The 23,808-nt window shown below is 36.9% G+C and overlaps 1 protein-coding gene across 2 annotated transcripts in view; it reads right to left on the bottom strand.

Moving 5' to 3' along the window:
- The window catches only part of eya2 (EYA transcriptional coactivator and phosphatase 2), a 149,386-nt gene extending 144,782 nt beyond the window's left edge, over positions 1–4,604 (bottom strand). The window contains exon 1 of one of the 2 annotated variants that reach the window (XM_039735335.1): positions 4,133–4,604. The gene's annotated coding sequence lies outside the window, so the exon portion shown is untranslated. The remainder of the gene's footprint in view (positions 1–4,132) is intronic. The other variant, XM_039735334.1, reaches the window with a different exon arrangement.
- Positions 4,605–23,808: the final 19,204 nt, after the last annotated feature.

The raw sequence follows: 23,808 nt of genomic DNA on the forward strand, positions 1-23,808 counted from the left end.
CTATTTATTCTGCTTCTTATAAATCAACCTGAAAGCTATATAGCCTGGGACAAAGACTCTACAGTTTAAAACATAAAGCTGCATTTGTATTCGGTTGCAGTTTTTGGAAATGCCTAAGTATTTGAGAAAGATAGATATATATCTTATCTAATCACACCACATACTCCTCTGTCGTTATTAAAAATGAAATTAAACATTTAGAAGGTCAGGCATTAAACTATTTATTACACAGATTTAAAAATATGAACCAATTTTAGTTATAAATGTGAAAGCTATTTATAGTCATCATAAACCCTTCAACAAACTGCTGACATTTTTTTTTTAAATTTACAAGTTGATGAAGTAGACTACATTAAAATTAGTGCATATCACAGTATAGTGACATTATCGGATTTATAAGGAGTTGAATTTAATTCAATTCAATTAATGAGCTGCTAATTTCTGATACTGCTATCCGCTCAATGATTGCAAAAAAATAAAATAGACCAAAAAAATATTTATTGTCTTCAAAGTCCCTAGGGACACAGTGAGTTAGCCAGTATTGACCTGTGATTCAAAAATGGTTCAAAAAACCAGTGAAAGCAACTAAAGTTATTTGTGAACATCAGGAACTTTAAATTTGTTGTGGAGACAGGCAAAACTTCACAGACAAGAATTCTGTTCCATTTAGGGACAAAATGGACATCCTGAGAATGCTGGGCACAAACTGCTGATGCTCAATGGCCATTAATATAACAGAGGCAAAAAAAAGGTTCAAAGGTTACAAACACACGTGTGTAACTTAGGTGAACGGATTTATATTTCTGAATGAAGTTAAGTATGCTGTACTAACTTTAATAAATAATTTATTGGTAAGTGATACGCCATGGACTTAAATTATAGAAACATCTAAATTTAGAAAGCTGGCTAAATTAATGTTTACATATTTTAATAAAGTAACGAAATCCTTGGATGAAATAAAAAAAACTCTGACAACATTGAAATATCAGCTACAAGACACGTCTGTCTAGGTGTGTGAGTCGTGATTTTTCAGAAGAAGCATTTTCTTAAAAAATCTACTACATGAATAAACATGCTAATTAATACATGCCTTATTAAATAATGTTGGTTTAAAAAATAGGATAACTTTGGTTTATCTGTTTTTTTTTATTTTGGCTGACTTCATATTGTTATTTAATTTAGAATAACACTAGGCAATTCACGACACCTATATATATATATATATATATATATATATATATATATATATATATATATATATATATATATATATATTTCACAACGGTATAAAAATGTCTTCACGTGACTCTAATTTTATTCACTTTCTCACATGTATGGTTTAGGACAGACGAATCACAAGTGTGTCATTCTGGGAATCGTATTTGTATTTCCATAGTCCAAATTCCAACGAAGCAAGAAAATTATTTTGTGATTTGTAGAGCTAAAGTTTCTAACTATTATTTTTGCATGCCTCCTTTTGAACAATTCATTCGCACCTGAGAAAGCCGATAATGTCAACTGTGAGCACAAGTACCGGAGTCGTCGCACTTAATGCAAATTATGAAGAGAAAAATTCGGTATCAGCTCAAATGTCTCCATAACAACCGGTGACAGAACAAGAAATGGGGGCTCGATGTAACCGTAAAAATTCCAACATGATAGAATGTTTACTTATTCATCACATTATTAACAGCCTCGTATTGATTAAAGTTGATTCAAAAACAAAACAAAAAAGACTATGAATGCGAGAGCTGTCGGGGAATACCAGCTTAATCAGACTAATTAGTGGTATCTTTAACATGTTTTCCAATTTACCAAATTTAACTTTTGAACTTTTCCAGTTTTAGGCATTAAAGTTGGAATGAGCAAAAATGTGTAACGATTATTAAAGTGTAAGTATTCAAAATGACGAAATTATCGGTGGCCCCTAAATTTAAACTCAAATTTCGTAACATAAATAAAGTGAACATTTCAAGATAAACAGGCTGATGACAGATTGAAATAATCCCGCAAGATTATCTAAAAAGATCGTTTGTTGGCATACAGTTGATTTTTTTTTTGAACAAACGAAAAATCCGAAAAATGAGATGCCAGGGGAAAAGATGCCGTGAGCCCGAAGCTCATCGTCAAGGGCCCGTCTTGGCTAGTCCGATCCTATTGAGAGGACCAAACGTTATGACGCGGACAATAGACCTTTAATAGGTAAGTGTGCGTACAGACATTGGCTAGAACCTACAAAGACAATGGCATAGACCTAAGGGAAAATAGTCAAAATCTCGCACGTGCATCACAGAAAAGTGCGCTTTCTTGTACACATTTATTTTTGTGTACGGCAGTATAGTAACCAGCGCCCCGTTCCAAACGGCACATCAGATAAACCGTTCTTTCACTGTGTATTCGCACCTCTGCTATTTCATCGCTTACTTTCACGTAGCTAAATCTGAGCATTTTAAAATCGAATACATCTACAAAATTGTACAAAAAACAGGTAGCCGCCCAGTATTATTATTTCTATCATTTAATATAACTTTCGATAATTGTAAGGTCTAGATATTTATACATACAATTAAATACTCAAACTATGGCAAATTTCTGCTTAATTTCAATTTAATTTCAAATCATAATATCCAATACTTAACATTTGAGCGACGTGGGTATAAAAATGTTTCGATAAGAATTAGGATAATCCAAGTATTTAAAAAGAAACCAAAATATTATGAAAACTTATTTTTAAAATAGTTTTACCATTATTGTGCGATACTTTGTTAGGATGCACTTTTTTGTATTTATGAGGATAGTGCAATGAACAACGCATACAAACAATGCGTATTTTCCATACATATGTAAAATAAAGTACATATAACATTAACATTTATACGATAGGACTAACTTTACAGCGACGAAGAATGATATGCGCCAATAGGAAGGATTTAAATGAAATGTGAAAACAATTCTAAAAGTTTATACGGATAAACATCTATTACTATTTAGGATATTAATAATCTCCATTCATTATGAGGTAATAATAATCCCCGTTTGAATGCAACTTGAATGACCTGCCATCCTTAAAAACGTAGCAGTGTTCTATCAAAGTTAATATATTAAGAAAACTTTAATATTTACGTTAAACTGCCTACAAAATTAATCAAACATTTAATATCATCTCAATCTTTTCCCTTTTCCTTTTTTTCCTACTGTGGGGCCCTGAAGACGGACTCTGTCCACGCACCTTTTGCCAGCCATGGACAGCAGTACAAGCATCCATCAAAGTTTACAAGCCTTGTTGTTTCATATTACACATCGTTTTAAAGCGAGCAACAACAAACGTGATCTAACCGAATGAAAAACCAAAAGACGCAAAAGTATATTTTTCTACTACAACAATAAGGGACTCTTTACACAACTTATAAGAAACATCTGCATAAGTAATACCAAGGCAATAACGTTTAATTTGTTTCAGCTTTTCATTTGAATGTTTAAGAGTTGAAAATTAGATGAAGTCTGGGATGCGTTTATTAAAATTCTACATGCATCTACGTATCTTAAAAGTAGATTACTATAATACTCACAATAATAACGATAACAGCAATAATTAAATATATCAATAAACTACTTTTGGTGTATGTCATAGACCATTAAACAAAGAACAACTTCAAGTAATTCCTTTTTCCATACGAACACCACCAGTTCAAGATGTTTGTGCGCTAATTACAAACACGGCTAAATGTCCAGCAACAAACTGTCCCGGTTGCTGTTAACACATGCGGCTCGATGGTCAGCGTACAAATAAACGACACACGCTCGTGATAGAAACTTTTTAAGATCTTTTGAATCACCGATATAATGAATCGTAAACGTTTACGTATGTCATAAAGTTGTTTTGTGGAGCATCGGGAATGCACCATGCATTTCGCTGCCCCATTGATGTCTCAAACATTACATTTAATATCAGCGTTTCAGCATACAGCCTTTGTGCGAGTTACACTGAAAAGCGACTCAGCATCTTTCCAAGTTGCCTCTCTTCCGTCGCGCAATAAAGAAAGCCCAACGCCAAAATGTCTAACATTCGGCCGCTAAAAACACAACCAGCGAATGAGAACACTGATAAACTTAGTTTAAAGATGCCACTCACCCGTTCTCGAGTGCAGGATCTCTCAGAGATCGTTACGACGATCTCTTGCTTTCTCGTGAACGCTGAACATCGCCACTGAGGGACTGGACTTCGAAGTAAGCAAAAGGACCGTCACGAGTACACGCGAGCACGCCCACGTTCACACTCGCAGTCGTCCAGTAGAGCTCCTCGCTGACCCCTCGCTCCTGTAGACTGGAACAGCGGACAGTTTCGGGGCCCTCCACAACGTCCTGCGGAGACCGCTTCTGATCTGAGAAATGTAGCAGCACCGATTAACGCTCATACGTTGTATGTATATACCCCATCTATGCGCATCCAATGACACACCGGCGATACTCTCTTTCTGTAGAGTGCATAAATATAGATATTATAACGTATATGCTCCTTTTGTAAACTTCTTTGACTTTCTGTTAAAAAGTGTATATGAGATAAAGGCGCTTGTGACGGATGATCCGAAAGCAGGGGATGCTGACTAAATACATTCCCGATGTGGACCCTCCTCTCTCTCTCTCTCTCTCTCTCTCTCTCTCACATACACACACACATATACACTCTCTCTCTCCCACACACTACGCAGTCACCACCAGCTCCCGTTTTGCCCCGGGGGTGCGTTTTGCAGGGCTGGGGGTTGAAGGCTGACCTTTCAGTGCGCCCTGACTCACAAGATGTTATCTGCACTTTTTTCATTTTTTTAAGCAAAACGACAAAAGACAGCAGAGTCGCGAATCACCCACAATACACACACACGCACACACACACACACACAAGTTTCTAGACCCCCAGTTCCTCCCCCCAGTCCCCCTCCCCGATCCCTTACCTGGCCCCCAGCGATGTTTGGCTAATCCTCAAAAGAAGGGGGGGTAGTCTAATGGACTGAACTCAGCTAAGCTCCTGTTGACAAACTATTTAGCACTTCAGTCCTCCTACCAAAACAATTTTGAGAACAAATAAGCCGCCGATCGAATTATCTACAAAAGATTTTTTTTGGTTATTAAAAAAGTGAGTTGCTCCATTAGTCACATATTGATCCATTTCGTGTTTTATGATTTCAGAAAGTTAATTTTGCGCTACTTTTGCATCAGTACGAATACGGATGATGCAATTCATTGCGATTAATCATAATTGGGCAAGCTTTTAAATTAAGACGCCTGATCAGCGACATGAATCCTCACAGTTCTTGGTGTAAGAGACTTCACCGTTGAAGGATACACGGCGTTAATATATTGTAAGCAAAACACCTTTTTCAAAATGTAATCGAAGAAAAAGAAATGTTGATGCGTGTGATTTTCAGTTTTCATTATACATCCAATCAAAATATGCAGGCTAGACTTGATGCCAGTGGTCTAGCAGTGCGGGTGGGCCCATGGGGTTTTGGGCCAATGGGGTCTGCATGGTTGTTGTTTCACAAGGCTTTAATATTAACATGCATGCCTACTTGACATAAGAATGAAATGGTTAACAATGTTATCATTCCCACAGCTCCATTATGCTTAATTGTGACAACTGAGGTTTTTATGTAGTCTAAATGCTTGAAGGATCTCATCAATGGTACCAGGGGGCAAATCCACATAGAAAGAAGGAATGCATGCCGAAAAGGAATAAGGGAGGAAGCCGGGCTAAACACTGCACCACTAAAGCAGTTCACTACTAAATCTTATACAGTTTAAAAACAAAGCAAATTATATCCATCCATCCATCCATCCGTTATTCAACCCGCTATATCCTAACTACATGGTCACAGGGAGCAAATTATATTTCAAAGAAATCACAAGTTTTCATAAATACATAATAAAGTGATGACCACACTCTGCAATGTTTCCATTTGAACATTAGAACAATCTAGATGAGAACAGGCCATTCAGCCTAACAAAGCTAGTCAGTCCTATCCACTTATTTCTTCCAAAAAAACATCAAGTTGAGTTTTGAACGTCCCTAAAGTCTTATTGTCTAACACACTACTTGGTAGCTTATTCCAAGTGTCTATCTTTCTTTATGTAAAGAAAAACTTCCTAATGTTTGTGCTACTAGGGTGTTGTACCATGTTAGCCATTATGAATATAGTGAGAAGTCAAGCAAAAATGACACCTTTTATTGGCTAACTAAAAAGATTACAATATGCAAGCTTTCGAGGCAACTCAGGACCCTTCTTCGGGCATTAAAAATGTTACTTTGTGTGACATTTACCCCTAACAAGTTTCCAACTGTGTCCCCATGTTCTTGATTAACTCCTTTTAAAATAACAATAGTCTACTAAACTAATCCCCTTCATAATTTTAAATACTTTAGCCATGACACCTCTTAATCTTCTTTTGCTTAAACTGTATAGGCTCAGCTCTTTTAATCTTTCCTCATAATTCAACCCCTGTAGCCCTGGAATCAGCCTAGTTGCTCTTCTCTGGACCTTTTCTAGCGCTGCTATGTCCTTTTTGTAGCCTAGAGACCAAAACTGCACACAGTACTCCAGGTGAGGCCTCACCAGTGCATTATAAAGGTTGAGCATAACCTCCTTGGACTTGTACTCCACAGATCGTGCTCTATGTAAGAAAGGTCAGAGCAGACTACACTTTCTGAGAAGGTTGGTATCCTTCAACATCTGCAGTAAGATGCTGCAGATGTTCTATCAGACAGTTGTGGCGAGTGCCCTGACAGACTGAGGAGATCGTTCCTCCCCCACACTATGCGACTCTTCAATTCCACCCGGGGGAGTAAATGCTAACATTACTCAGTTATTGTCTGCTTTTTTATTTTTATTTTTTTTCATTTTTTTAATTTTTATTACTATTTAATTTAATATTGTTTCTTTGTATCAGTATACTGCTGCTGGATTATGTGAATTTCCCCTTGGGATTAATAAAGTATCTATCTATCTATCTATCTATCTATCTATCTATCTATCTATCTATCTATCTATCTATCTATCTATCTATCTATCTATCTATCTATCTATCTATCTATCTATTTATATAACCTAACATTCTGTTAGCCTTCTTAATGGCTACTGAATTCTGTTGGGAAGTCGATAAGCTTTGAGTCCACTATGATTTCTAAGTCCTTCTCATAAGGTGTTCCTTTGTTTGTTTTCCTTGTAATGGCCTAAGTAGGCATTTTTATGAGTGTCTAATTAAACTTTACATAGCTAGGTAATTAGTGAACACCAAAAGTGTAAATACGCTGAAAGATGTGACACAATGTTGATACCATATATATATATATATAGTGGTCTATGGCCAGCCAATACCCACAGGCTGCCAGATGGAGCTCTCCCTGCAGCATGGAGGTGCCCCAGATACCAGCAGGGAATCATGGACGATGGAGTTTTCCTTTACAGCCCTGCTGGATACCACAGGTGCCAACAGAGGATGCTGCAAGGAGGCCCAGAGAGTCACATGTGCCCTATAACCCGGAAGTACGTCATAGGCAAAGCGACAGCAGAAGTGACAAACGTCCGGGATGAAGAAAAGGACTTTTTATCTGACCCAGAAGTGATAAGGAGTCACATGGACTGAAGGACGGGAAACATTTCCGGGTCAGGGACTATAAAAGACTGGGAAAAACACCAGAGCATTGAGCTGAGCTGGGTGGAAGGGTGGCAACGCATCTGGGAGTGGTGGATTGGTGTATTGTTATTGATTATTGTGGAATTCATGAGTATTGTGGAGAGGAGGGTGCTTTGTGCACTGTTTAGTTCAAATAAATTTAATTATTGGACTTTTACCTGGTATCTGACATATTGTCCGAGGGTTCAAGGGGACGACAGCACCCTCTATCTGTGACAATAAATATATATATATAGATCGGGATTCAGAACATGGATACTATGAATATATATAAAGGCAGTTTTGGGACAACAGTTGTATTTTAACTAAGATTGAAAAAACAATGTTTTTAATTAAATGGCAAACCTGAAAAGCTTACCTGGTTGCAACATAGCGTATTCACAGAACTACACTAGCCAATTCTATAATTCTGTAATCAGAATGTATGCTGATAAATCTGAACACAAATATTTCAGGAAGAGTATCTTTCATTTTAGAAGAAATAGGACAATAAAAAACATGGTTTCTTTGTGTAATTTAAAGCATGCATACCTTTATTAGATAGATAGATAGATAGATAGATAGATAGATAGATAGATAGATAGATCTTTATTATATTAAGGTAATATAATATTACCTTATTATAATATTAAGGTAAAGCAAAATTGCGGTGGATTGTAGTCACAGTTCTGTGTTGCCATTCCCAAGTATTTTATGCTCAGTCCTCTAGTTAACAATACAAAAAATCAGTTGCACAACTTCATTAAGCAGCATTATCATAGCAGTATAGAATTTTAATCAAATATTTTTAATCAGTACATGGTAATTTTTACAATTGATTACAAGTATATATTTAAATGAAGTCATATTAAAGGATTATTAAAAGCATAAGGAAAAGGACTGAAAGTAACTAAAGGGTTGACAAAATGTAGCTTAAAGCTTGAGCATGTGAGGTTTGCCTCATCTTAAGAGGACCATCAAAGTAATTAATAAGGTCAAAATGAAGTAAGAAATTAATAAGCACCCCCTTAAAAAGTGTGGACAAACTAGTGAGAAAGCCCAAACACCCCTTTTATGAATTGGTTGTAAGATCATTGAGAAAACCCAAAGCAATGCTTAGAATAATAGACAAATAGACATGTATATGAAGTTAATGGTGGCTGTAGTCAATTCACTAAGAAGTCTGCATGATTCTAAATTGTGCTTGGTGTGTTTGTGCGTGCCCTGTGGTGGGCTGGCACCCTGCGCAAGGGTTTGTTTCCTGCCTTGCACCCTGTGTTGGCTGGGATTGGCTCCAGCAGACCCCCGTGACCGTGTAGTTAGGATATAAGGGGTTGGATAATGGATGGATGGATATTAAGAGTCACATCACGGGATGTATTAGATAAGGTAATGGTAAAAGAAAAGTATTAAAGGGAATTAATTGTCTTATTGATGGCTCACTCCATGGGCTGAGACATTTGTTCAAATCTATGTGCAAATAAATAATCGTTCTGAGTTTTTATCTGGTCTCTGGTAATGACTTCTTTGAAAACAGAGGAAAGTTTTTTCCACAACAGCAGCACTAAGGCACAAGTTAGAAACTAGGACTAGGTGCTAGTCCATTGCAAGGAGCAGACAGTACTGGACCACCATATTTAGGCAGTTAATGTAATTTTTATCATGACATTAAGAAGGGATTTGTGTTCTTGATGTTTCTGATTGAATGTTCTTGATGATGATACATGACTAACCTAATACACACTTGGAAAGAAACCTTGAGTTATTTATTACATATAGAATATGGCTTAATGTTCGTTCTCTGCACCATTTAAAGAAAAGATTTTTGATACACAACAATTTACCTGTAGTGATGTGTGAAGAAGAGTGGAGCAGAGAAGTGATCTGGAGGACAAAGAAGGAATGGTTGGAGTCCATGAGAAAGGAGACCAAATGAATCATGAAATGAACTGTTCATCTTTATCTTTTGTTTACTATTGCCTAAGTAACTTTTACTTTTTCCATTTACAATACACCTTTACTCATACAAATCAAGAATTCTGTGGTTATTAGATAAATACTTAAAGCTGCATTAAAGGATCCTGCCAATGAAGTATGATGAGGTTAATTTGTGCATGAAAATTGGCCCCTTATGGGTGAATATGGGCATATGTGAGTGTGACCAGTGATGGACTGGCACCCCATTCAGGGATTGTCCCTAGTACTGCCTACTGCTCAGTCACAGTCTTTTGTTCGATAGATACATTAAGATGAGTTGGATAATGTTTCTGGAAGACATAGATAAAAAATAAAAAGCGTCAATTGAGAAAAAAAAACGTTCATGTATAACAGAAGAAGACAACCTTTCTCTCTATGCCTGTAATGATAATAAAGCACACAACTGGCAACAGAACAGAAGACAAGGAAAACAGGAGATGACCCACTGGGTTCAGCTAATACAGGGGATGAATCCATGTCTACCAGGATTGGAGGTTTGCCCACTTGCCCAACTCTTTAGTCTCCCCCTCTCTCTCTTGGAATCCTTGATCCACTGAGGGTCCAATCTGCAATGTACCCAGTCTGAAGCATGAAGTGACGTAAAACCCACTTTTGTCGTCACCTCCAGTAAAGCAGGAAAACTCCCAGTGTAGAAAGGAGTGTTCTTTTATTTGGCTAATGAGACACTAGGATAAAGCTCAAGCTATCAGTTGTATGAATGTACTCTTGTGCCTCCATTAGTGTAAAACTGCAATTTTAGCCGAATGCTTTCCCTACTGCTCCTCATTTTAAATGGCCAGCTTGCCCTTTACATCCTAGTCTCCAGAATATCTTCTGTCCTCTGTCTTTCATAGTGAGAAGATCAGGCCCCAGCATAGGTTTAGAGACAGTTTTTATCTTGTGATCATAGAGTTACTCAGTGGTTGTTCATACTACAGTTTCCATGAGTATACCTGCTGTGTGCTTCTTATGTCTATCCACCATCTGATGTTGTCTTTAATGTCTGTGGCTCGTATCATACTGTACTACTGTCAATAGCTTATCAGAGTCTGTTAGCGTAAGAATGGCATTTTTGTTGCTGGAAATGCCATTACAGAAGTATAAACACTTTGTAATTAATTAATCAACAGAAGATCTCCTACCATATGTTAAACAATTGTTATCTGTTCATCAACAATATTTTTATAATGGCCTTCTGCATGTGATCACGTATGAGGATTATGTATGCTGAAGCCTATGCCAGCATCGTAAGGTGCAAGTTAACAACCACCACTAGAGGGGCACCAGATTGTCACAAGCAACATTCACAGCAGGGCAGTTTAGTCTCACCAGTCTACATCATGTGCACATTTTTGGGATATGGGATGAAAGAAGAGCATCTTGAAAAACACTGTAGGAGCATTAATATTCCACACAAATCTGGGCCTTTGGCTGTGAAACTCTGAGACAGTACCACAAACCACAGGGCTGCTGCTCAGGCTGTATTGTGCGTTGGAAAAATATTTAAAATATCAAAACATAATAGTAAGGTATACCTCTCAATTGATATATTAAAATGATTATTAATAAATAATAGGCATTAAAAAATACTGAGAACAACCTACATTAAAACAAGATTGAGAATAAATTGATAAATCAAGCAAATAAAGAGTGCACACCTAAGAGTGGTGGTGGATATTTTATTCAGTAAACTGCAGAAAGTAAGGGTAATTTACATTATGGAAGTTGAAATGGAATAATGTTACTAAATATGAATAGAAATGTATTTTTAATTTAAACTGCTTTCAAGGAACAGTTGCTCATATTGCACAGTGCCACCTTGTGGTTAAATGTGTTTATCTCCTTAGAACCATTTGACAATTATTAAGACTACTTAATTTGCTTAATAAATGTTTGTGTGCCTGAATATATATAATTATATTATATTATATTATATATATATAAATGCATGCAGTATAGAAATCTTGCATTTATATCCACAAATGCTATGGATCACTTAGCAAAATCAATGGATGAAACTGAAAAGAAGGAAACAAACAATAAAGGCAAGAAATTGAACCACAAGATTCCAAAGCTCAGTTAGCAAAGTAAATATGAGCAAGTAGTAAAATAATTGGATACTGAATTAAGCAATCACAAATACAGTAGTTGCTATATTTCAGTTTGAAAACCTAACAAGTCATACAAGTATTCACACAAAAATCTACAGAGATCTCAACCATCCAAAGAAGAGTGTTATAAGAGCTCATTCACCTGGAGTTAGTTATGAACCTATAGTAGAATCCACAGTTCACTTCAAGATACATTGTACAATTACAATTTTGCCTTAATGTGGATATGCTTCCCACAGAGCAAGGCACACAGGGCGCCCAAAAGAACACGAGAATAACAATATTCCACATCATTCTTAATCTCATGATGTCCATGTCCACGCCTTGATAATACTATTCAAGACAAATTGCACTGACAATCATGGTACTGAAGCCCAAAGAAAATTTTACTCTTAAAAAATTTTTGTTCCTTGTATTTAATCTGTAGAAGACTTCATAGATAATCCTGTAGAGGCTCGAAGGAAACATTTTTGGGCATCTGCCTCTAAGTACAAAAAAAACACCCTGTTTAAGTAAAATGTGAATGTACTGCTTCACACCACTAAAGCAACCTCACCCTCACTGTTGAGCACAGAGTGGGAGTTTCAAGGTTAGGAGCTGATTTTCTATTCACATACTATCAACTCATCTTCATTGAAGGAACTGTTATGTCCAACTTTATGTCATGTGTTCATAGTACATTGAGATTCTTACGCTAACAGACTCTGACAGACTATTGACAGTAGTGCAGTTTGATACGAGCCACAGACATTAAAGGCAACATCAGATGATGGAAAGATATAAGAAGCACACAGCAGGTATACTCACGGAATTGTAGCATGAACAACCACGGAGTAGCTTTATGACCAGAAGTTAAAAATTGTTTCTAAACCTAGTAGAGAGAGTGCTAAAGTCCCTGTACTGTACAATCTGTGAGACCAGAAAAGTGTCTGTGCAGGGCGGTTCAAGTCTTTCATAATACAGTATGGCTTTTCTATGGTAGCATTTGTTACATACAGTATGCCCTGTGTACAAGTGATATTCCTAGCTGACTTCTTTCAACTTCTTTATGGTCTGGTGGTCTTGAGGTGAGCGGGTGATGTAAAACGATGTAAAGCAGCCTATGAGGAAGTGCTTCCTCAGTAGAATTCAGTGGGTCATTTTCAGAATTATTCTCATGGTCCTCCAGCAGCTGGCCTCTGCTAAAACCCTAGTATGAGGTTGGTGTCCTGAAATTTCCAGAAACAGTAAATATTCAACTGGTCATGGGGAGAACATGGGAAAGGATAAACATGGAACAGAACTGCATAATTTTTGGGAACTTCAAAATTGACCCACAGCCCTATTTTGATCGAGTATTGACATATCCCAGCATTCGAAAATCAATGTATTGCAATAAAGAGTATATATACTGTGACTTTAGAAAGTGTTCAGACCCCTTCACTTTTTACACATTTTATTATGTTGCAGTCTTATGCTGGCATTGTTTAAATAAATTTTATCCATCAATAAACAACACTTACCAACCCAAAATGACAAAGAATGAACAGGATTTTAGAAATTTTTGAAAATGTCTCTCTATTATAAAAAATAATCTTGGGAGGGAGATGAGGGAGGCGAGACGTGATCTTCTCGGAAGAAAGACATTTAACCATGCCTGGGGCCGGAAATAAAGGACAAACAGTAGATACTGTAACAAAGTAGAACTTCGTAAAGAATTCAAAAATGTTGGCACAGTACACATGCACAGCAGGTCTTCTCAGATCCCGCAAGACTACTTGCACAGAAGACACTTTGAAGTCTCGGGAGACTACTTGCACATCACGCCCCGAGAAATAGTTTTTAAGTAGGGTGTGATAGGAGCCCTTAGTATTACAAATAAAAAACATAACTGTCACATGAACATAAGTATTCAAACCCTTTCTCAGTACTTAGATGAAGATCCATTAGCAGCGATTAGAGGCTGGAGTTTTCCAGAGTATGACATGACAAGTTTTGCACACCTGCATTTGGGGATTTTCTGCTATTCTTCCCTGCAGTTCCTCTAAAGCTCTGTCAGTTTGGATGGAGACCATCAATATGATAACTATTTTAATTTCTCCCCAGAAATGTTTGGTGGGCTCATGTCTGGAGTCTGTTTGGGCAACGCAAGTGCATTCTCAGAGCTGTCCTTGAGCCATTCTGGAGGTGTCTTTACTTTGTGCTTACGGTCATTGTCCTTTTAGAAGGTGAACCTTTGGCCTACTCTGAGGTCTAGAACGCATTTAAGATATCTCCTTTTCATTAAGTATATCTCTGTACTTTGCTCCATTCTGCTTTCCCTCAACCCTGTACAGTCTACAAGTCCTTGCCACTGAAAAACAACCCAACAGCATGATATTGCCACCAGCATTCCTCACTGTTGTAATGGCATTGCACAGGTGAGCAGCGGTTTCCTTCAGGCATGATGTTTAGATGTGAGTCCACAGAAGCCAATCTTGGTTTCATCCTCATCAAATGATTTTAGGACAAGACTGTATCCTACCAAAAATGTGAAAAAATTGGAGGGGTACTTTCTGAAGGCATTATACAGTATATAGAGTATACACTATGCAGTGCCTTACATAACCTCCTGTACATTGACCTGGAAATCTGCTATGTATATATCCACATTTGGTTCTACCAATTATATAAGGGTTGTGTTAAAAAAAAAATGAGAAAAATCAAAGCAGTCTGAAAAAGCCCCGTAATTTTATCCGTGACACACCTGAGTAATGTGAGCTGTGCTGCTTGACAGACTCTCATTAACAAAGAGGAAGGATGGGTGGACTCCATTGTTATTCAACATCAAGTTTATAATGGAGAAAAGAAGCTTTTTTTGAACTGAATTCAGTTCTGAAAAAGCATAGATGGTAATCCCCTTCGCCACAGGCAGTATAATTTCACCCGCTATCCACACATGATGCATGCTCTGTTATATTACAGCCTCTAGGATCCTGCATTGGCTTTAGAAAAATAGTAAATTTTAAATTAAATGTAAAAAATGATGAGTTATATAATATTAATAATAATGATAATAATATTAAATAATAGCAAAGATAACAGCCAATAAAAGAAAAGAAAACTATGACAACTAAAGCAGCAGTAATAATCTTAATAATAACAATATGTCCATTTTTTGTATATATTCTGGGAATATAGATATTCCTAATGCAGGATCTCAAGGTCCAGCATGGAAAAGCAATGATACAGAACAACGCTTAATAGACTGTATGGAAAACAATGCCTTTGATCCATTGTAGATCAAATTTTCAAACTGATCTCTTTTTATATTTTTGTGTGTGTGTGATTAGTTTCAGTCAGTTACAAACAAGTGAAATTATCCAACCATTTGGAATTATCACTACCTTTATCATTGCTGTTCATAAAAATCTTGACGGATTTGTGCAGCACTGTACATTCTAGTAGACATCAATCACTCAATAAAGACATTAACAACAAATATATTAATTCTGCACTTGTATCAAGTCATTTATTTTGAGCACTGGGTCAAATGCTTTCAAAGTATTTTTGTAGTTGTTGAACAATTTAAAAGTCAGGTTTGTCCTCCAAGTTATTTACAAAAAAAAACCCACTTCCTTTTCTTTTTAATATCTGTAAAGCAAGAGGACAGAATTCATGTTTGATATGATTCCCTCTCCCCCACCAATGCCAGCATGTTGATTCAAACATCTCACTGGGGAGCCATAGACATGTCATTGTCATGCCTTTTGGGCTTCCTATTGTCTTCTGCTGATCTTTTGGTAAGTAATACCAACCACTGAGTTCCATTTCCAGTGGTAAAATAATCAAACAAAATGATCAGTCTTGAATTTAAATCAGACCTTTGATGATTTATATCATCACAAAGGTAAATATTGTGACAGAATTGAACGGGTAAACCTGTTATGGTGCAGTGAAAGTATTTGCTTCCCAAAGTAATATGGCTAGCGGCCACAACTATTAAAGACCTGCTTCTGATCTGCTGGTTGAGGCACAGGTGTGTGCAGTCTAATGCTAGTGAAGAGGTTACTGCTTGACCCCTGTTAGAGGATTTGCTGTCACGTGTGCTAAGGGCAAACCTGATCTCAATCACAATAAAATATTGATTTTATATCAATATGAACACATAGAGTTTATACAACAGAAATGCTTGGGGCTTGCTCTGAATCGCACAGTGAGCTATCATCTCTCTTAAGACAGTATCACATTACGTGACATCTAGTCATTGGGTATGTAAGACTTGTCAGCAGCAGTTTCTAATCTCCTTACTGGACCATGTCAGTTTACACGATTGAATGTTGCTGGGTAGGTCACATTGGTGACTGGAAGTCCTAATTCCAGTACAGTCTTGCTTGCCCCTTTGTCTGACAGCCAACTTTGTGCTGCTTGATGGGTTAACAGCTACAACAAAATTTTGCTGCAATCTCAGTTTTTCTTCATTTTTTCCCATTCTGTTATGGTATTTAAAACAAGAGACATCAGACAGATGTGCTTCTCTTCTGTTTTGTGCCTTATGATTTGTTGCTGCATTATATGTAGTGTACTTCTGGATGATCATCTATTGGTTGTGAGGTCTCATGCACATAGAGACTACCCCAATGACTAAAGACAAAATCAAACCTATGTGATTTTGTTGAGGCAAGTCATGGACAGGCTGTAGTGAGTTGATTGGTATGTCACATTGCGCAACTGGCTTCTTGGGAGCCGACTGCCTCCAGCTTGCTGAGATTACATACATGAAGGCTACAACTGAAAATTCTTGGAAAAGTCAAATAATGTGACATAACGTTTAGTCTATAACATTATGACTGATTACACATTCAGCCCCTTTTTGCCCATTGTCTTTAATTCTCTTTTGTTACTCTTCCTCAGATACCAAGTTTTCTTTACCCAGCAATGGAAAGTAAAAAAGAAAATAGGATGCTTAAATTGTAAAAAAAATATATTTAATACATATGCATTCATTCATTTCTTGATTAATTGATCATTAAATGTATTCATTCATTCCTAACTTTATTCTAGTCAAAAGTATGCTCTTTGAGTACATTTGTATTATGTTTAGGAGTGGTCATGTGTTTGGGATTAATGAAGAGTGGTGTAATTATGGCTGTGGGGTGCCAAGGGGTCACCCACGTAACACCTGGCTGCAGCAGATAGAAAGTCATTTCCGGAGGGTGGGACTGGGGGGGTGTCTGCCTGGGGTGTTGCCAACCGGGATACCGAGCTGTTTCATTGTGGTGGGTGCAGCAACGCATTGTACCAGTGCATGCTCCCCAACTTGACTTGACTTGACTTGACTTGGCATGGTGCAGGAAGTCCCAATTACCCCCTGTTGATTCCTCATTCAAGACTGTTTTTGGATAAGGGGCATATTCTCCAGACCCATGTGACTGTCCTGAAGAATTTAGTGTAGCATTTGGTCTGTTCTATTAGAAAGTCAAAGCAAGAGGTTGGACAATCCTGCTCCTCCTAAGATGTATCGGAAAACAAGCACAAGATGTTCCTACTCCTTTCCACCCCATTGCTGCAGTTACCCATTCTTTGACAGATTTCATTCAGAGATGGAGTTTAACATGTATCACTAATTTGCATCCATCTAGCAAAAAATATTTTGTGGATGGATTACTTTCATCAATCCATCCCTTGCTGCTCCCTTGGTCTAGTAGGTTCAATGCCATCTTTGTTTTTACTCTTTTTCTGCAGTATTTATTACTATAACAGCCATACCCTCAATAAGTGGCAGTCATCCAGAATACAATAGAAAGATGATTTGTGTGTGGTCTGAGCTGATGCCTCTAGCTGAGGTCAATATCTTCTTTCTGCATTTCAGTGATGTATACTGTTGCACAGTCTTGGGCAACAAGCCGATTCTACCCCCTCAAGTTCCGATGACACAAACCTTCAGGTCCACTGCCTATGGAAATGTACATTGTATGTGACACCATTACCTTGTTGCGGCGGAATGTGGAAACGATTTCCTCAATTTTACAATGCTGAAGGGCTCCTTTCGGTTCAGTTTTCACCAACAGCACAAAAGCTGCAGTTGTAAGCAAAGTGTCTGCATCTGTTTTTGACATTGCTGAGGCCTTAATGGTTTGGTAATGAAAGTTCAATTTGATGGAAATTATAGCAGATGTTCTGCATCATAAAATTTAGGCACGTGTGTGCTAGGGGCAAACTGTGACCAGCATAGACTATTTACATGATTTCGATGTTCTTGCTTAGTTTAACTTGGTGCAAGTGAAATATCTAACGATCACAGCAGGGTGGTGCAAACTCAAATTTGCAATGACTTGGTACAAGGTGTTAATGTGAATTTCAAAGTATCAACTGACAGGGTAAGTGCACAGGGGCTTGCATTTCTACTTTATTTTAAGGAGGTACGGTATGTGTGTCTCACAACTGCAGCTGCCTTATATCATATAGGAAGTAAAAGAATAGCTTTTTTAATGGCAATACAAACTAACTGGTTAATTATATTTGTGAACCTTGAACTTCTTGTGTGCTGCTTCTCTGTAGTAAGATAGCCAGTTTGGAGTGGGGAGGAATTGTTTTGGTCTGTCTGCTCCTTTGATTGGAGTGGCTCTGTGGCTTGGGATCTGCACTGGTAATCAGAAGGTTGCCGGTTCGAATCCTGTAAATGCCAAAAAAGGGACTCAGCTCTGTTGGGCCCTTCAGCAAGATGCTTAACCTGCAATTGCTGAGTAGTGAGGAAAGCGCTATATAAATGCAAAGAGTTATTATTATTATCGATCTGAATGAACAGAAGAGGAGGAGTGCTGCGTGTTCACCGATTCCTTATTAGAACAATTTAGTCAAGAAGAGGCCATTCAGCCAACAAAGCTCACCGGTTCTAACCACTTAATTCCAAAAAAACATTGTCTATTTTTGATGATCCATAAGGTTCTATTGTTTATCACATTGCTTGGAAACGTATTTCATGTGTCTGTGGTTCTCTTTGTGAAGGAAAAATCCTAATGTTGGTGCAGAATATCAAGTTTCCAACTGTACCCTTGTGTTCTTGATGAATTAATTTTAAAATTACAGCCTTGATCTACTGTACTAATTTTCTTTATAATTTTAAAGACTTCAAACATGTCTCCTCTTAATCTTCTTTTGCTTACACTGAAAAGGCTCAGCTCTTTTAATCTTTCTTCATAATTCATCCCCTTTAGCCCTGGAACCAGCCTAGTTGCTCTTCACTATACCTTTTCTAGTGCTGCTATGTCCTTTTTGTAACCTGGAGACTAAACCTGCACACAGTACTCCAGACGTGGCCTCACCATTGCACTATAAAGTATAACTCTAACTTCTTTGGACTTGTACTGTACAGATCAGGTTTTAGAGCTGGCTGTAATCACTGAAATTTAACTATGAATTTCTTGGACTTTTGTTTCATACTACCAGTGAACTTGTCTATTCTTAATAAATGGCTTACTAATTTAATTGTAAGAATTTTCTTTTGACAAGAGCAGGTAATTTATTTCATCATAGCTCATTTCTTATGTACACCTAGTATTTCCAACATACCATTGAGTCAGATAGGAACATCCCAAAGGTGCTACTTTAAATTACACCACTGATAACTTATTAAATATTTGCCTAGTTCTCTGTCTAAAGTAATATTTCCTTACATAGCCAATGTCGTTGTGGGATTTAAAATGGGCTTAAAAACAACAATTGGCTGCCTTTTCTACAAACTCCCTTTATCCTTTGAAAATGTTACACCTTAGTCTGTTTGTTGAGGGTACACACTCTCACCTCCTTCTGTCTTTTCTCATAGTTTATACTCTGCGGTCCTGAGGTCAGGCTAGTCACTCTTCTCTGGACTATCTCTAACATTCTTATGTTGTTTTTGTAAATTGAAAATCATAAATAGACAAAGTATTCCAGAAATGGACTAAAAACTGCATTATTCAGATTAAGCACAACATAGCTTGACTTGTAATCTTTAAATTACAATTATTTTTTCTCCAGCCGTCTGGAGTTTTTTTGTTTTTTCTGTCCCTCCTGGCCATTGAACCTTACTCTTATTCGATGTTAATTAATGTTGATTTATTTTGTTTTATAATTGTGTCTTTCATTTTTCTATTCTTTAATATGTAAAGCACTTTGAGCTACTGTTTGTATGAAAATGTGCTATATAAATAAATGTTGTTGTTGTTAAATATAATTGCTTCTAAGATTTCCCTTATTGTTGGTACCAGAAAGTCCACTAGTTCTACAGTGTTTTCATTAGGTGTATATTCTAGCCAAATGCTCTCACCATATAATTATATCTAAAATTTTTATTCAGGAAGTGTACAATTATTAGATTATTTTAATCACAATTATCATTTGGCACAAATCTACCCAAGTTTTGTTCATCTGTAATGAATTTTTCTGTCATATACTCATCCATCTAAGTTAGTATCATCTTCAAATGAAGTATTGTGTAATTTCCTTAATAATTTTATTTTTTCACATATTCTAGTAAACTCACTTCATACTCTTTTATTGTAATTTTTACTCTTAATGGTTTGGAATAATATTACAATATATATATTTCTACTGAATTTTGCAGATTTCATTAAATTGTATCTTGGTCTCATCTGTTATTGAAGTCCACTTCTGGATTGGTATGCCTGAAGTACTGATTTTATGTTATCTGATTGATGTTCAATATGCTTGAAAGAACTTTGTTGCTCTTGCGGAATGGTTGTATTACTATCTTTGTGGTTTGTATATTTTGAGAACATGTTCCACAAGGAATTTAAAGCTCAAAAAAAATAATTACTTCTTTCTTTTCCTCAAAGCAATATTTGCTCTATTAATGTTTAGTTAGTCAGTCATTACCCAAACCGCTATATCCTAACACAGGGTCATAGTGGTCTGCTGGAGCTAATGCCAGCCAGCAAGGCAGGAACAAATCAACACACAGGGCACCAGCCCACCGTAGGACTCACACACACTAGGGACAATTTAGGATCGCAATGCACCTAACCTGATTGTCTTTGAACTGTGGGAGAAAACTGGAGCACCTGAAGGAAACTCATGCAGAAACGGGGAGAACATGCAAACTCCATGCAGTGAGGACCTGGGAAGCGAGGCCTTACTGTGAGGCAACAGCGCCACCATGCCACCCTATTAATGTTTAACTAGACTAAAGACTTTTTGTTATTGCTTTTCCCCATCCATCTCTTTTTGTACTATTTATGCTTAATTAAGACAGAGCTCAACTGGTGCCACTCTTTTGTCAGAGGGCACATTTACACTTCATTCCAAGACAATCTGGGTTGACCAGAAGGGATGAATGAAATGATTGACAAGTAGTGTTGATCAGCGAGTTTCTTCAGTGTGACTTCAAAAAACAGAACAAGCCAGCAGTTTCAATCATGACACAACATTTTGAATCTTCTGCCTTTAAAAGATCTGCATATTTTTTTGGAGTTTTGACTATGATTTTGGCGTTTCCTCTTTGTTTTGAGGAAATATATGATTGCGCATCTGTGACTATGTTCTTTCTTTTTTGATCTCACAGAGGCACGGTGGTGCAGTGGTTGGCACTGCTGTAGCACAGCTCAGGTCACCTTTTGGCCACAGTAATTGGTCCAGTATAACTGGCAGATGTTTTCCTAGCCCTCATGGGCACTTTAAAGATGAATTACACCATGATAGTCTTGTCAATCTACTTCAGTTAGTCCTTCTCCATTGACTTTAATACAGTTCATCAAATTCAGGGAATATCATGAACATTTCCTTGATTTTGGGGAACTCGTGACAAAGTGAATATGGCAGTGTTCGCGCATGACTCTTGACAAGATTCACATTGAAACTATATGTTTTACTTTGCAATAAAATTCCCAAAACTAACTGTGGTTCCCTTCCAGTGAAATTGATGTCATTCACAAAAGAAGAAAGACATTGAGTTTGTGTCTAGAAGTATTTTCATTCATTAATTCTGCATGCATCTACCAGTCATTTAGTATTTGAATTAAGGTCTCTAATGAAAGAAAAACAAATCACCAAAAGTGTACATTTTCTCAGCTAGGTAAGGCGGCTGCTAGGTAATAGAGTGGAAGGGGTTGTTGGCAACAGCATCTTTCCCTGTGTAGTGACTTTGGAGAAAACTTAGTAGTCTGCATGATGGTGTGCTTTAGTCTATCACCATATGGAAAATGTGTAGTGTGTCACATTTTTTAAAAAAAAGTTCTTCTTTCCACTGCAGCAATGCTAATTACAGGCAGAAATACAATTGATTGCACCATAATGGTAGAGATTATTGAGCTTTCAAATCACAAAACATGAATGAGTCTTCTCTTAATGGGGGATAGGAAGAGATGTGAAAACAAGCTATATACCTGTAACCTGTACCAGTTACCTGTTTCATTGTCTGTACCACCCATATTCAATTCTAAGGACCTGCCATGGCAGTGCTGCTTGAAGAAAGGGTCTGTCTTTAATTTCCAAACTTTTCCTCATCCCAGTTTTACTACCGATAGAGAACTTCTCAAAAGCATCCTCTTGAGCCATTAAGGGACCACAGCTTAGACAAGGAAAAGACAATCCATTCTAATAATGGCTATAAAAATTAATTACAGGATGGACACTTTACAAATGGCCAGTCATAAAGTCAGACATGATTACTAATGTTGAGAAAAGTGAACATATAACTTCAGCAAAACCAAGTATTACGTTAGTAATAAATCCCAAGTTAGTTATAACGTAGGATTTAAGAAAGGAAAGGTTAGATATAAAAATTGATGTGGTATCAGACAGTAACCGCATTTAATGATGGGTGATGAAAAAACTGACAAAAGAAGAATGCACATATGGATGCAAAAATGACATACAGCTAATCAAGACAAACAAAAGCTGGGGGTCCATCTTGTCTTCCTCATCTCTATTTATTAATATGGACACTGTAATTTTATGGGTCTAGTTTTCATTGGTACCGTTAAGCATGTGATTCATGTGCCATGTGATGTACGGTATAATGGCAACCATGTTATAAAACATGACCAGGCACTGTCTGAATTTTGTTGAAAAACAAAATAAAAACTTATTGTGAAACCTCTGTACTCTTTTTGGTCAGTCTTTTGGTTGCAAATCTAGTTTTGTTTATGACTTTGAATTCAGTAGTCTTATGAAACTTTAGCAAAGGATCTACAATAACATTTCTTCCTATAGTACATCTGCATACAAACAATTTACAAGATATCAAAGAAATACTTAAATGCAAAGAAAAAGAAATTAAAATCAGATGACAATAATAATACATATATAGTATATAAAAATAAATAATACACATTTGCATAAGACAGATATATATAACTAAGAGAAATTGAGTCCTTAAATATACTTATTGTTTTTTTCAATTTTTAAAATGATGGTCCAATGATATGGTCAGTTGGCCAGGGTAGACAGAAAAAAATTAAAAACCTGGGGGTAAAAAACAAAATTCGTAGTTACAATCTGTCTGGACTTTTAAAGAATACTCTCAGCCATTTAGATAATCCTGTTGAAAAACCCGATTCTCAGATGGAAAGGGATGTACCTGATTATCAAAGATGTTCCAATATCCTTTGTCATTGTAGTGTTGCTCTTACCACCTCAAAGAATGCGATATGTTCCATAAAAATACACCCCATCAGCAGCTTTGGTTGCCTACTCAAACCAGGATGGACCCATAGACTAATTTTGCCACGACTGGTCCTCCTATCAGTGTAAATTAATATTAACTTTAGATTCATTAGACCAGGCAACATTTTTACAATACTGCAACATCCAATTACTGTGTTCCAGGCTCACTACAAAGGCCTTCTCTTCTTTAAAGAGAATAGAAAAGGAAAAATGTCATGATTTGGGATTCTGTCACATGCTTATTTCAGTTTTTCCCTATTTTTTGTGCATTTGTTCCGTTCCATTTTATGAATATTTTTTATCATTATGATAATTAATTTAAAATAGCGACTTCTTGAATTGTAGATTTATATTCTAGGCACTCTATTTTGTGTGTTTTTCAATGGCTACATCGATATTTTGAACAGTCACCGTGTGTTACATAATGTAT

This window comes from Polypterus senegalus, chromosome 14, assembly GCF_016835505.1.
Source record: "Polypterus senegalus isolate Bchr_013 chromosome 14, ASM1683550v1, whole genome shotgun sequence".
Classification (NCBI taxonomy): domain Eukaryota; kingdom Metazoa; phylum Chordata; class Cladistia; order Polypteriformes; family Polypteridae; genus Polypterus; species Polypterus senegalus.